Here is a 15,673-nt window from a genome sequence, read left to right as displayed (position 1 = left end):
GTGGAAGTCACACAGCACAAAACAGTTTCTCAGAAAGCTTCTTTACAGTTTTTAAATGAGGATATTTTCTTTTTCACCGTAGCCCTCTAACGGCTTCCAAATATCACTTTGCAAATGCCACAAGAGCAGTCTTAGTGAACGGCTTCTTGAGGCAAAAGCTGTAACTCTGTGAGATCAATTAACAGAACACAGTGCAGTTTCTCAGAAAGCTTCTTTCCAGTTTTTATCTGAGGATATTTTGTTTTTCACTGTATCCCTCCATTGGCTTCCAAAGATCACTTTGCAAATTTCTCAAGAACCGTCTTAGTGAAAGGCTTCTTGTGAGGAAAGCTGTAACTCTGTGAGATGAATACACATATCACAAAGCATTTGCTCCAAAATCCTCTCTCCAGTTTTCATCAGAACACGTTTTTCTTTCTCAACAGAAGCCTTTGGAAATCACTTAGTATCTCTTCACAGATTCCTCAAAGACAGAGTTTCCAAACTGGACAGCGTAGTGTAAGCATTAACTCTCCGAAATGAATGCAGAAGTCAGAAAGCAGTTTCTTGGGATGCTGCTCTCCGAGGTTTATTTCAGGTTATTTCATTTTTTGCCATTGACTTCAATGCGCTACAAAATATCACATTTTCCGTTTTACAGTAACGGTGTTCAAACACTGCCTTATGAGAAAAGAGGTATAAACACCTGAGGAGTATGCATGTTCACAAAGCAGTTGCTCAGAAAGCTTCTCTCCAGTTTTACCTGAAGGTATTTCCTATTTTTCCACAGCCCTGTATGTGCTCCAGAACGTCCCTTCGTGAATCTGTCTATGATGCAGTTTCAAAATTGTGTAAGAGAAAGAAAATTTTACCTATGAGAAATGAATAGTCATATACATCATGAAGCAGATTCACAGAAAGCTTCTTTCCAGTTTTTGTCTCAGTATATTTTCTTTTTCACCATAGACATACATATAATCCCAAATGTCCCCTGGTAGCTTTTTCTCCAAACGGGATTTGCAAATGCTCTGTGAGAAGAAAAGTATAACTCTGTGAGTGGAATGGACAAGTCACAAAGCAGCTCCTCGGAAATCCTCTCTCCAGTATCAATCTGAAAGTATTTTCATTTACACCGTAAGCTTCAAAGTGTTCCCAAGTATCCCTTAGCTGACTAACCTGAAACAGAGTTATAATACTGATCAATGAAAACAGAAGCTTAACTGTGCAAGTGGACTTCACGTGACCAAGAGCAGTTTCACAGAAAGTTTCCTTCTGGTTTTTATTGGAGAGTATTTCTTTTTCAGCATATTCTTAATAGCATTCGCAAATGTCCTTTCTACGCTTCCACAGAAACAGTAATTTCAAACGGCTCAATCCAAAAAATGATTTAACTCTATGAGATGAATACACACATTACAAAGGAGGTGCTCCAAAAACTTCTCTCCAGTTTTCATCGGAAGATGTGTCCTCTCTCACCACAACCCTCTGGGCGCCACTTAATATCCCTTCAGAGATTCCTCAAAGACACAGTTTCCAAACAGGCCAACGTAGTGTAAGCTTTAACTCTCTGAAATGAATGCACACGTGGGAAAGCAGTTTCTTTGAATGCTTCTTTCTGGGTTTTATTTCAGGATATTTCACTTTTCGCCATAGTCTTCAATGCACTGCGAAATATCACTTTTCCAATATCACAGGAACAGTGTTCATTCACTGCCTTGTGAGAAAAGAGGTATAACTCCCTGAATGCAACGCACACATCGCAAAGCAGTTTCACAGCTAACTTCTCTCCAGTTTTTATCTGAAGATATTTCCTGTTTCCCCACAGGCCTGAATGAGCTCCGGAATGTCCCTTCAAGAATCCATCCATGACGCAGTTTCAAAACTGCATAAAAGTAAGAAATTTTTTTCCATGTGAAATGAATAGACATATCTATCATAAAGCAGTTTCACAGAAAGCTTCTTTCCGGTTTTCGTCTGGGGATATTTCTTATTTCATCTTAGACATCCATATAGTCCCGAATGTCTCCTAGTTGCTTCTTCTACGAAAGTTATTCCCCAATCCTCTATGGAAAGAAAAGTATAACTCTGTGAGTGGCATGCACACGTCACAGAGCAACTCCTCGGAAATCTTCTCTCCAGTATCTATCTGAAGATATTTCCATATTTACTGTAAGCCTCAAAAGCCTCCCAAGTTTCACTTAGCTGTCTATCCTAAAACACTGTTAGAATAGTGTTCTAAGAAAACAGAAGCATAACTGTGTGAGTGGACTTCACATGACCTAGAGCTATGTCAAAGAAAGTTTCCTTCTGGTTTTTATCAAAAGGTATTACTTTTTCAACATATTCTTAAACGCGTTCCTAAATGACCTTTCTCACGTTCCACAGAAACAGATTTCAAACTGTTCAATGCAAAGAACGATTTAACTCTGTGAGTTGAATACAGACATCACCAAGCAATTGCTCTGAAAGCTTCTCTTCAGTTTTCCTCAGAACACGTTTTCTTTCTCACCACAAGCCTCCGGGTGCCACTTAATATCCCTTCACAGATTCCTCAAAGACAGAGTTTCCCAACTGGGCAACGTAGTGTAAGTTTTAATTCTCTGAAATGAATGCATACATCAGAGAGCAGTTTCTTGGAACGCTTCCTTCTGGGTTTTATTTCCAGATATCTCACTTTTCGCTGCAGTCTTCAATGCGCCGCAAAGTATCACTTTTCAGTTTTACTGAAACAGTGTTCAAATGCTGCCTTATGAGAAAACAGGTATTGCTCACTGAGTAGAATGCACACATCACCAAACAGTTTCTCAGAAAGCTTCTCTCCAGTTTTTATCTGGAGATATTTCCTCTTTCCTCACAGGTCTGAATGTGCTCCCAAATGTCCCTTGGCGTATCAGTCCATGACGCAGTTTCAAAACTGCGTAACAGAAAGATAGTTTTATCTATGTGAGATGAATAGACATATCTATTGCAAAGCAGTTTCAGGGAAAGCTTCCTTCCAGTTTTTCTCTGTGAATTCTTAATATTTCACCATAGCCATCCATGTATTCCTGAATGTCCCCTGATAACGTTTTCTCCAAACGGGATGCCCAAATCCTCTATGAGAAGAGAGGTATAACTCGGTGAGTGGAATGCACACGTCAGAAAACAGCTCCCCGGAAAACTTCTCTCCATTATCTATCTGAAGAGATTTCAATTTTCACCGTAAGCCTCAAAGGGCTCCGGAGTATCCCTTAGTGGACTATGCTAAAAGAGTGTTAGAATAGTGCTCAGTGAAAACACAAGGTTAACTATGCTAGTGGACTCCATGTGACCTACAGCAGTTTCAGAGAAAGTTTACTTCTGGTTTTTATCAGAGGGTATTACTTTTTCAGCATATTCTTAATAGCATTTCCAAATGGCCTCTCTCAGTTTACACGGAAACAGTGACTTCGAACTGCTCAATCCAAAGAATGATTTAACTCTGTGACATGAATACAGACATCAGAAAGCAATGGCTTCAAAAGCTTCTCTCCAGTTTTCATCGGAACACGTTTTTCTTTCTCAACACAAGCCTTCCGTCGCCACTTAATATCCCTTCACAGATTCCTCTAAGACAGAGTTTCCAAACTGGAAACGTAGTGTAAACTTTAACTCTCTGAAATGAATGCACACGTCAGAAAACAGTTTCTTGGAATGCCGCTTTCGGATTTTATTTCAGGATATTTCACTTTTTGCCATTGACTTCAATGCGCTACAAATTATCAACTTTTCCGTTTTACAGGAACAGTGTTCAAACACTGACTTAACAGTAAAGAGGTATAAATCCCTGAGGGGAATACACACATCACAAACCAGTTGCTCAGAAAGTTTCTCTCCAGTTTTCATCTGAAGGTATCTCCTATTGTACCACAGGGCCTGAATGTGCTCCCGAACATCCCTTCACGAATTCGTCCATGATGCAATTTCAAAAGTGTGTAACAGAAAGAAAGTTTTACCTATGTGAGATGAACAGACATATCCATCACAAAGCAGATTCACAAAAAGCTTTTCTCCAGTTTTTGTCTGAGTATATTTCCTTTTTCTCCATAGCCATCCATATAGTCCCGAATGTGCCCTGTTAGCTTTTTCTCCAAATGGGGTTCGCAAATCCTCTATGAGATGAAAAGTATAAATCTGTGTGTGGAATGGACACGTCACAAAACAGTTCCTCGGAAATCCTCTCTCCAGTATCTATCTGAAAGTATTTCCATTTTCACCGTGTGCCTCAAAGTGCTCCAGAGTATACCTTAGCTGACTAACCTGAAACAGTGTTGGAATACTGCTCAATGAAAACAGAAGCTTAACTGTGTGAGTGGACTTCACGTGACCCAGAGCAGTTTCACAGAATCTTTCCTTCTGGTTTTTAACAGAGAGTATTTCTTTTTCAGCATATTCTTAAGAGTGTTCCAAAATATCCTTTCTCAGGTTCCACAGAAACAGTGATTTCATAATGCTCAAAGAATGATTTAACTCTATGAGATGAATGCACATATCACAAAACCGTTACTCTGAATGCTTTTCTCACTTTCCATCAGAAGACCTTTCCTTTCTCACCTCAAGCCTCCGGGGGCCAGTAAATATCCCTTCACAGATAACTCAAAGACAGAGTTTATGACCGGGCGATGTAGTGTAAGCTTTCTCTGTTTGAAATGAATACACACGTAAGAGAGCAGTTTCTTGGAAAGCTTCTTTCTGTTTGTTATTTCCAGATATTTCACTTTTCACCATAGTCTTCAATAACTGCAAAATATCACTTTTTCAGTTTTACAGAAACAGTGTTGGAACACTGCCTTATGAGAAAAGAGGTATAACTCCCTGAATGGAATGCACACACCACAAAGCAGTTTCTCAGCAAGCTCCTCTCCATCTTTTTATATGGAGATATTTCCTATTTCCTCACAGGCCTGAATGTGCTCCAGAATGTCCCTTCGTGAATCCGTCCATGATGCAGCTACAAAACTGCGTAGCAGAATTAAACTTTTATCTATGTGAGATGAACAGACATATGTATCACAAAGCAGTTTCTCAGAAAACCGCTTTCCAGTTTTTGTCTGAGAATACTTCCTTTTTCACCATAGCCATCTACATACTCCTGTATGTTCCCCAATAGCATTTTCTCTAAACCAGATTCCCGAATCCTCTATGAGAATAAAGGTAGAACTCTGTGAGTGGAATGCACACGCCACAAAGCAGTTCTTCAGAAGTCTTCTCTACAGTATCTATCTGAAGATATTTCAATTTTCACCCTAAGCCTCAAAGTGCTCCCAAGTGTCCCTTCACTGACTAAACTAAAACAGTGTTAGGATACTGCTCAATGAAAACAGAAGCTTGAATGTGCGAGTGGAATCCACGTGACAAGGAACAGTTTCAGAGAAAGTTTCCTCCTGATTGTTATAGAAGGGTATTACTTTTTCAGCATATTCTTAAGAACGTTCCCAAATGTCCTTTCTCAGGTTCCACAGAAACATTGACTTCAAACTGTTCAATCCACAGAAAGATTTAACTTTAGGAGATGATTACACACATCACAAAGCAGTTTCTTCCATGGCTTCTCTCCAGTTTTCAATGGAAGATGTTTCCTTTCTCAACACAAGCCTCCGGGGGACACTTAATATCCCTACAGAGATTTCTCCAAGACAGAATTTCCAAACTGGGAAACGTAGAGTAAGCTTTGACTCTCTGAAATGAATGCACACGTCAGAGAGCAGTTTCTTGAAATGTTTCATTCAGGGTTTTATTTCCTGATATGACACTCTTTGCCATAGTCTTCATTGCGTCGCAAAATATCACTTTTTCAATTATACAGGAACAGTGTTCAAACACTGTCTTATGAGAAAAGAGGTATAACTCCCTGAGTGGAATGCACACATCACAAAACAGTTTCTCAGAAAGCTTCTTTCCATTTTGTATCTGGAGATATTTCTCATTTTCCCCCAGGTCTGAATGTGTTCCCAAATGTTTCTTCGCAAATTCATCCTTGATGCAGTTTCAAAACTGTGTAATAGAAAGAAAGATTTTTCTATGTGAGATGAATAGACATATCTATCACAAAGCTGATTCAGAGAATGCTTCTTTCCAGTTTTTGTCTCAGGATATTTCCTTTTTCAACATAGGCATGCATATACTTCGGAATGTCCCCTGGTAGCGTTTTCTCCAAACGGGATTTCCCAATCCTCTATGAGAAGAATGTTTTAACTCTGTGAGTAGAATGCACACGTCACAAAACAGCTCCTCGGAAATTTTCTCTCCAGTACCTATCTGAAGATATTTCCGTTTTCACTGCAAGCCTCAAAGTGCTCCTGAGTATCCCTTAGCTGACTAACCTAAAAGAGTCTTAGAATACTGCTCAATGAGTACAGAAGTTTAACTGTATGAGTGAAAGTCACTTGACCTACAACAGTTTCACACAGAGTTTCCTTCTGGTTTTTATTGGAGAGTATTACTTTTTCAGCATATTGTTAAGAGCATTCCAAAATGTCCTTTCTCAGGTTCCACAGAAACAGTGATTTCAAACTGCTCAATCCAAAGAATGATTTATCTCTGTGAGATGAATTCACCCATCAAAAAGCCGTTACTCTCAATGCTTTCCTCCACTTTCCATCAGAAGACATTTCTTTTCACACCACAAGCCTCCAGTTGCCACTAAATATCCCTTCACAGATTCCTCCAAGACAGAGTTTTCAAACTGGGCAAGGTAGTGTAAGCTTTGAGTCTCTGAAATGAATGCACATGTCAGAGAGCAGTTTCTTGGAATGCGCCTTTCTGTGTTTTATTTCCGGATATTTCACTTTTAACTATAGTCTTCAATAACTGCAAAATATCACTTTTTCAGTTTTACAGAAATTGTGTTGTAACACTGCCTTATGAGGAAAGAGGTATAACTCCCTGAGTGGAATGCACAGAGCACAAAGCAGTTTCTCAGCAAGCTTCTCTCCGGTTTTTATCTGAAGATATTTCCTATTTCCCCACAGGCCTGAATGTGCTCCCAAATGTCCCTTCACAAATCCATCCATGATGTAGCTTCAAAACTGCGTAGCAGAATTAAACTTTTATCTATGTGAGATGAACATACATATGTATCACAAAGCAGTTTCTCAGAAAACCTCTTTCCAGTTTTTAACTCTGTGAGTGGAATGCACACATCACAAAGAAGATCCTTGGAAATCTTCTCTCCAGTATCTATCTGAAGATATTTCCATTTTCACTGTAAGCCTTAAAGCGCTGCTGAGTATCCCTTAGCTGACAAACCTAAAACAGTCTTAGAATACTGCTCAATGAAAACAGAAGTTTAACTGTGTGAGTGAAATTCTCTTGACCTACAGCAGTTTCACAGACAGTTTCTTTCTGGTTTTTATCGGATTGTATTTCTTTTTCAGCATATTCTTAAGAGCATTCTCAAATGTCCTTTCTCAGTTTCCAGACAACAGTGATTTTAAACTTCTAATTACAAAGAATGATTTAAATCCATGAGATGTACACACATATCACAAAACCGTCACTCTGAAACCTTTTTTACAGTTTCCATCAGAAGATGATCCCTTTCTCACCACAAGCCTATTGGCGCCACTTAATATCCCTTCACAGACTCCTCAAAGACAGAGTTTCCTAAGTGGGCAACGTAGTCTAAGCTTTAACTATCTGAAGTGAATGCACACGTTGAAGAGCAGTTTCTTGGAACGTTTCTTCCTGGGTTTTGTCTCTGGATATTTCACTTTTTGCTATAGTCTTCAAAGCGCTGTAATATATCACTTTTTCTGTTTTACAGGAACAGTGTTCAAACACTGTTTTATGAGAAAACAGGTTTAATTTTCTGAGTGGAATGCACATATCACAAAACAGTTTCTCAGAAAGTTTCTCTCCAATTTTTATCTGGAGATATTTCCTATTTCCCCACAGGGCTGAATGTGTTCCCAAATGTCCCTTCAAGAATCCATCCATGACGAAGTTTCAAAACTACATAATAGAAAGAAAGTTTTTTATATATGAGATGAATTGAAAAATCTGTCACAAAGCAGATTCACAGAATGCTTCTTTCCCGTTTTAGTCTGAGGATATTCCTTTTTCACCATAGACGTCCATATACTCCCGAATATCCCCTGGTAGCTTTTTCTCGAAACAGCATTCCCCATTCCTTTATGAGAAGAAAGGTATAACACTGTGAGTGGAACACACGCAACCCAAAGCAGCTCCTCGGAAATTTTCTCTTCAGTATCTATGTGAAGCTATTTCCATTTTCACCATAAGCCTCAAAGCGCTCCTGAGTATGTCATAGCTGACTATCCTTAAACAGTGTTAGAATACTGTTCAATGAAAACAGATGTTTAAGTCTGTGAGCAAAATTCACTTGACCTCCAGCAGTTTCACAGAAAATTTCCTCCTGGTTTTTATCGGATTGTATTTCTTTTTCAGCATATTCTTAAGAGTGTTCCCTAATGTCCTTTCTCAGTTTACAGACAAAATTGACTTCAAACTTCTCAATCTAAAGAATGATTTAATTCTATGAGATTACACATCACAAAGCCGTTGCACTGAAAACTTTTCTCCAGTTTCCATTGGAAGACATTCCCTTTCTCACCACAAGCCTATTAGCACCACTTCATATCCCTTCACAGTTTCCTCAAACAGTTTCCCAACTGGGCAACGTAGTCTAAACTTTAACTCTCTGAAGTGAATGCGCACACTGGAGAGCAGTTTCTTGGAACACTTCTTTCTGCGTTGTATCCCTGGATATTTCACTTTTCGCCATAGTCTTCAATGCACTGCAATATATCACATTTTCTGTTTTACAGGAACAGTGTTCACACACTGCTTTATGAGAAAACAGGTATAACCTTCTGAGTGGGATGCCCATATCACATAATAGTTTCTCAGAAAGTTTCTTTCCCGTTTTTATCTAGAGATATTTCCTATTTCACCACAGGGCTTAATGTGCTCCCCAATGTCACTTTGAGAATCCATCCGTGATGAAGTTTCAAAACTACATAATAGAAAGAAAGTTTTTTCTATATGAGATGAATTGAAAAATCTATCACAAAGTAGATTCACAGAAAGCTTCTTTCCAGTTTTTGTCTGAGGATATTCCTTTTTCACCATAGATATCCATATACTCCGAAATGTCCCCTGGTAGCGTTTTCTCAAAACAGGATTCCCCAATATTCTACGAGAAGAAAGGTATAACTCTGTGAGTGGAACGCATGCACCACAAACCAGCTCCTCGAAAATCTTCTCTTCAGTATCTATTTGAAGATATTTCCGTTTTTACCTTAAGCATCAAAGCGCTTCTGAGTATCCCTTAGCTGACTAACCTAAAAGAGTCTTAGAATACTGCTCAATGAAAACAGAAGCTGAACTGTGCGAGTCAAATTCACATGACCTACAGCCGTTTCACAGAAAGTTTCCTTGTGGTTTTTATTGAAGAGTATTACTTTTTCAGCATATTCTTTTGACCATTCCCTAATGTCCTTTCTCAGATTCCACAGAAACAGTGATTTCAAACTGCTCAATACAGAGAATGTTTTATCTCTATGAGATGAATACACACATCACAAAGCCGTTACTCTGAATGCTTTCCTCCACTTTCCATCAGAAGATGTTTCCTTTCTCACCACAAGCCTCCGGGCGCCACTAATTATCCCGTCACAGATTCCTCAAAGACAGAGTTTCCTAAAGGGACAGTGTAGTGTAAGCTTTTCTTCTTTGAAATGAATGCCCACGTCAGAGAGCAGTTTCTTGGAAACCCTCTTTCTCTGTTTTATTTCCGGATATTTCACTTTTTGCCACAGTCTTCTACAACAGCAAAATATCATTTTTTCAGTTTTACAGAAACAGTGTAGGAACACTGTCTTATGAGGAAAGAGATAAAACTCCCTGATTTTAATGCACACATCACAAAGCAGTTTCTCAGCAATCTTCTCTCTGGCTTTTATCTGGTGATATTCCCTATTTCTCCTCAGGCCTGAAAGTGCTCCTGAATGTCCCTTCGCGAATCCGTCCATGATGCAGCTTCAAGACTGCGTAGCAGAAATAAACTTTTATCTATGTGAGATGAACAGACGTATCTATCACAAAGCAGTTTCTCAGAAAACATCTGTCCAGTGTTTTTCTTTGGATAGTTCCTTTTTCGCCATAGCTATCTACATTCTCACGTATGCCCCCCAGTAGCGTTTTCTCCAAACTGTATTCCCGAAACCTCTACGAGAATAAAGGTATAACTCTGTGAGTGGAATGCACACATCACAAAGCAGCTCTTCAGAAATCGTCTCTACAGTATTTATTTGAAGATATTTCCATTTTCACCATAAGCCTCAAAGCACTCCCGAGTGTCCCTTAGCTGATTAAGGTAAAACACTGTTGGAATACTGGTCAACAAAAACAGAACCTTAATTGTGGGAGAGGAATTCATGTGCCTAGAACAGTTTCACAGAAAGTTTCCTGCTGATTGTTATTGGAGGGTATTACTTGTTCAGCATGTTCTTAAGAGCATTCCCAGATGTCCTTTCTCAGGTTCCACAGAAACAGTGATTTCAAACTGCTCAATACAAAGAATGATTTAATTGTATGAGATGAATGCACGCATCACAAAGCAGTTGCTCCGAAAGTTTCTCTCCAGTTTTCATCAGAAGACGTTTCCTTTCTCATCACAAGCCTCCGGGCGCCACTTGATATCCCTTCCCAGATTACTCAAAGAAAGAGATCTGAAACTGGGCAATGTAGTGTAAGCTTTAATTCTCTGAAATAAATGCACACATCAGAGAGCAGTTTCTTGGAACGATTCTTTTTGGGCTTTATTTCAGTATATTTCATTTTTCACCATTGTCTTAAATGTGCTGCAAAATATCACATTTTCAGCTTTTCAGGAAGAGTGTTCAAACACTGTCTTATGAAAAAAGAGGTATAAATCCCTGAATGGAATGCACACATCACAAAACAGTTTGTCAGAAAGCTTCTCTTCAGTTTTTATCCTAAGATATCTCCTATTTCCCCACAGGATGGAATGTATTCCCGAATGTCCCTTCACAAATCTGTCCATGATGCAGATTCAAAACTGTGTAATAGAAAGAAAGTTTTATCTATGTGAGATCAACAGATATATCTATCAGAAAGCAGTTTCACAGAAAGCTTCTTTCCAGTTTTTGTCTGAGGATATTTCCTTTTTCACCATAGCCGTCCACATACTCCCAAATGTCCCCTGGTAGCGTCCTCTCCAAAAGGGATTCCCCTATCCTTTATGAGAATGAAAGTATAACTCTGTGAGTGGAATGCACATGTCACAAAGAAACTCCTCGGAAATCTTCTCTCCAGTATCTATCTGAAGATATTTCCGTTTTCACCATAAGCCTAAAAGCACTCCCGAGTATCCCTTAGCTGATTAACCTAAAATTGTGTTAGAACACTGTCCAATGAAAACAGAAGCTTTACTGTGCAAGTGGATTTCACATGACCTAGAGCAGTTTCTCAGAAAGTTTCCCTGTAGTTTTTATCAGAGGGTATTTCTTTTTCAGCATATTCTTAAGACCATTCCCATATATACTTTCTCAGTTTCCTCAGAAACAGTGATTTCAAACTGCACAATCTAAAGAATGATTTAAGTCTATGAGATGAATACACACATCACAAAGCAGTTGCTTCGAATGATTCTTTGCAGTTTTCATTGGAATATGTTTCCTTTCTCCCCACAAGCCTCCCAGCGCCACTAAATGTCCCTTCACAGATCCTTGAAAGACAGAGATTCCAAACTGGGCAACAGAGTGTGAACTTTAACTCTCTGAAATGAATGCACATGGCAGAGATCAGTTTCTTGCTACGATTCTTTCTGGGTTGTTTTATTTCAGGATATGTCACTTTTTGGCATAGTCTTCAATGTGCTGCAAAATATCACTTTTTCAGTTTTACAGAAACAGTGTTCAAACATTGCCTCATGAGAAAATAGTTACAACTCCTTAAGTGGAATGCACACATAGAAAAGCAGTTTCTCAGAAAGCTTCACTCCAATTTTTATCTGAATATATTTCCTATTACCCACAGTCCTGAATGTGCTCCCTATTGTCCCTTTGCAAATCCTTGCATGATGCAGTCTCAAAACTTCGTTATAGAAACAAAGTTTTATCTATTTGAGACGAATAGACATATCTACCACAAAGCAGTTTCACAGAAAGCTTCTTTCCAGTTTTTGTCCGAGGATATTTCCTTTTTCACCATATCTGTCCAAATATTACCGAATGTCCCCTAGTAGGGTCTTCTCCATACTGGATTATCCAGTCTTCTATGAAAAGAAAAGTATAACTCTGTGAGTGGAATGGACACGTCACAAAACAGCTCCTAGGAAATCTTCTCTCCAATGTCTATCTGAATATATTTCCCTTTTCTCCTTAAGGCTCAAAGCACTCCCGAGTATCCCTTAGCTGACTAAACTAAAATAGTGTTAAAATATCATTTAAAGAAAACAGAAGCTTAACTGTGCAAGTGGACTTCACATGACCTACAGCAGTTTCACAGAAACTTTCCTTCTGGTTTTTATTGGAGGGTATTTATTTTCATCATATTCTTAATAGCGTTCCCAAATGTCCTTTCTCAAGTTTCACAGAGACAGTGATTTGAAACGGATCATTCCAAAGAATGCTTTATCTCTACAAGATGAACACACACATCACAAAGCAGCTGCTCCGAAAGCTTCTCTCCAGTTTTCATCTGATGACATTTCCTTTCTCTGGGTGCCACTTAATATTCCTTCCCAGATTCGTTGAAGACAGAGTTTCCGAACGGGGCAAGGTAGTGTAATCTTTATCTCTCTGAAATGAATGCTCACGTCCGAGACCAGTTTCTTGGAAAACTTCTTCCTGGATTTTGTTTCAGGATATGTCACTTTTCACTGTAGTCAACAATGTGCTGCAAAATATCACATTTTAAGTTCTAGAGGAACAGTGTTCAAACACTGCCTTAAGGGGAAAAGAGGTATAACTCCCTGAGTCAAAAGCACTCATCACAAAGCAGTTTCTCAGAAAGCTTCTCTCCAGTTTTTATCTGAAGATATATCCTATTTCCCAACAGGTCTGAATGTGCTCCTGAATGTCCCTTCGCGATTCCATCCATGTTGCCATTTCAAAACTGCGTAACACAAAGAAAGTTTTTTCTATGTGAGATGAATAGACATATCTATTACAAAGCAGTTTCACAGAAAGCTTCTTTCCATTTTTTGTGTGAGGATATTCCTTTTTCACCATAGCCGTCCATATAGTCCAGAATGTCCGCTGGCAGCTTTTTCTCCAAACGGGATTCTCCAATCCTTTTTGAGAAGAAAAGTATAACTCTGTGAGTGGAATGCACACGTCACAAAGCAGCTCCTTGGAAACTACCTCTCCAGTATCTATTTGAAGCTATTTCTGCTTTCACCGTAAGCCTCAAAGTGCTCCCGAATATCCCTTAGCTGCCTAAAATAAAACAGTGTTAGAAAACTGCGCAATGAAAACAAAAGCTTAACTGTGCACGTAGACTTCACGTGACCTAGAGCAGTTTCGCAGAAAGTTTCCTTCTGGTTTTTAATGGAAGGTTTTTCTTTTTCAGCATATTCTTGAAAGCGTTCCCAAATGTCCTTACTTAGGTTCCACTGAAACAGTGATTTCAAACTGCTCATTCCAAAGAATGATTTAACTCTGTAAGATGAATACACACATCACAAAGCAGTTTCTCAAAAGCTTCTCTCCAGTTTTCATTGGAAGACGATTCCTTTCTCACCACAAGCATCTGGGCACCACTTAATATCCCTTCACAGATTCCTCAAAGGCAGAGTTTCCAAACTGGGCAACATAGTGTAAGCTTAAATATCTGAAATGAATGCATACGTCAGAGAGCATTTTCCTGGAATGCTTCCTTCAGGGTTTTATTTCCGGATATTCCACTTTTCGCCATAGTCTTCAATGCACTGAAAAATATCCCTTTTGCAGTTTTAGAAGACCAGTTTTGAAACACTGCCTAGTGAGAAAAGCGGTATAACTCCCTAAGTGGAATACACACACCACAAAATAGTTTCTCAGAAAGCTTCTCTCCAGTTTTTATCTGAAGATATCTGCTATTTCCCCACAGGCCTTAATGTACTCCCGAAAGTCCCTTCTTGAATACGTCCATGATGCAGTTTCAAAACTGTGTAAGAGACAGAAAGTCTTATCTCTGTGAGATGAATAGACATATCTATTACAAAGCAGTTTCACAGAAAGATACTTTCCAGTTTTTGCCTGAGGATACTTCCTTTTTCACCATAGTCATCTATATAGTCCCAAAAGTCCCCTGACAGTTTTTTCTCCAAACGGGATTCCCCTATCCTCTATCAGTAAAAAAGTAAAACTCTGTGAGTAGAATGCACACGTCACAAAACAGCTCCTCGGAAATCTTCTCTCCAGTATCTATCTGAAGGTATTCCCGCTTTCACCATAAGCCTGAAAGCGCTCCCGAATATCCCTTAGCTGACTAAAATAAAACAGAGTTAGAATACTGCTCAATGAAAACAGAAGCTTAACTGTGCGAGTGGACTTCACGTGATGTAGAGCAGTTTCACAGAAAGTTTCCTTCTGGTATTTATCAGACGGTTTTTCTTTTTGAGCGTATTCTTAAGAGTGTTCCCAAATGTCCTTTCTCAGGTTCTACAGAAACAGTGATTTCAAACTGCTCAATCAAAAGTCTGATTTAACTCCATGAGATGAATACACACACCACAAAGCAGTAGCTCCAAAAGCTTCTGTCCAGTTTTAATCAGAGGATGTTTTCTTTCACACCCCAAGCCTCCTGGCGCCACTTAATATCCCTTCCCAGATTCCTCAAAGACAGAGTTTCCAAACTGGGCAATGTAGTGTAAGCTTTAACTCTCTGAAATGAATGCACGGGTCAGAGAGCAGTTTTTTGGAAGACTTCTCTCTGGATTTCATTTCTGGATATTTCAATTTTCACCATAGTCTTCAATGCGCTGCAAAATATCACTTTTTCAGTTTTAGAGGAACAGTGTTCAAATACTGCCTTATGGGAAAAGAGGTATAACTACCTGAGTGGACTGCACACATCACAAAGCAGTTTCTCAGAAAGCTTCTATCCAGTTTTTATCCGAAGATATTTCCTACTTCTTCACAAGCTGACATGTGCTCCCCAAAGTCCCCTCGAGAATCCGTCCATGATGCAGTTTCAAAACTGCATAATAGAAAGAAAGTTTTGTCTATGTGAGATGAATAGACATATCTATCACAATGCAGTTTCACAGAAAGCCTCTTTCCAGTTTTTGTCTTAGGATGTTTCCTTCTTCACCGTAGCGGTACACATACTCCTGAATGTCCCCTGGTAGCTTTTTCTCCAAACAGGATTCCCTAATCCTCTATGAGAAGAAAAGTATAACTCCTTGCGTGGAATGCAAACGTCTAAAGGAGCTTCTCAGAAATTTTCTCTCCAGCATATATCTGAAGATATTTCCATTTTCACCATAAGCCTCAAAGTGATCTCGAGTATCCCTTAGCTGACTAACCTAAAACAGTGTTAGAATACTGCTCAATGAAAATAGAGGCTTAACTGTGAGAGTGGAATTCACGTGACCTAGAGCAGTTTCACAGAAACATTCCTTCAAGTTTTATCAGAGAGTATTTCTTTTTCAGCATATTCTTAAGAGCATTCCCAAGTGTTCTTTCACAGGTTCCACAGAAAC

Source organism: Chlorocebus sabaeus, chromosome 23, assembly GCF_047675955.1.
Source record: "Chlorocebus sabaeus isolate Y175 chromosome 23, mChlSab1.0.hap1, whole genome shotgun sequence".
Classification (NCBI taxonomy): domain Eukaryota; kingdom Metazoa; phylum Chordata; class Mammalia; order Primates; family Cercopithecidae; genus Chlorocebus; species Chlorocebus sabaeus.
This window is presented reverse-complemented; position numbering follows the sequence as displayed.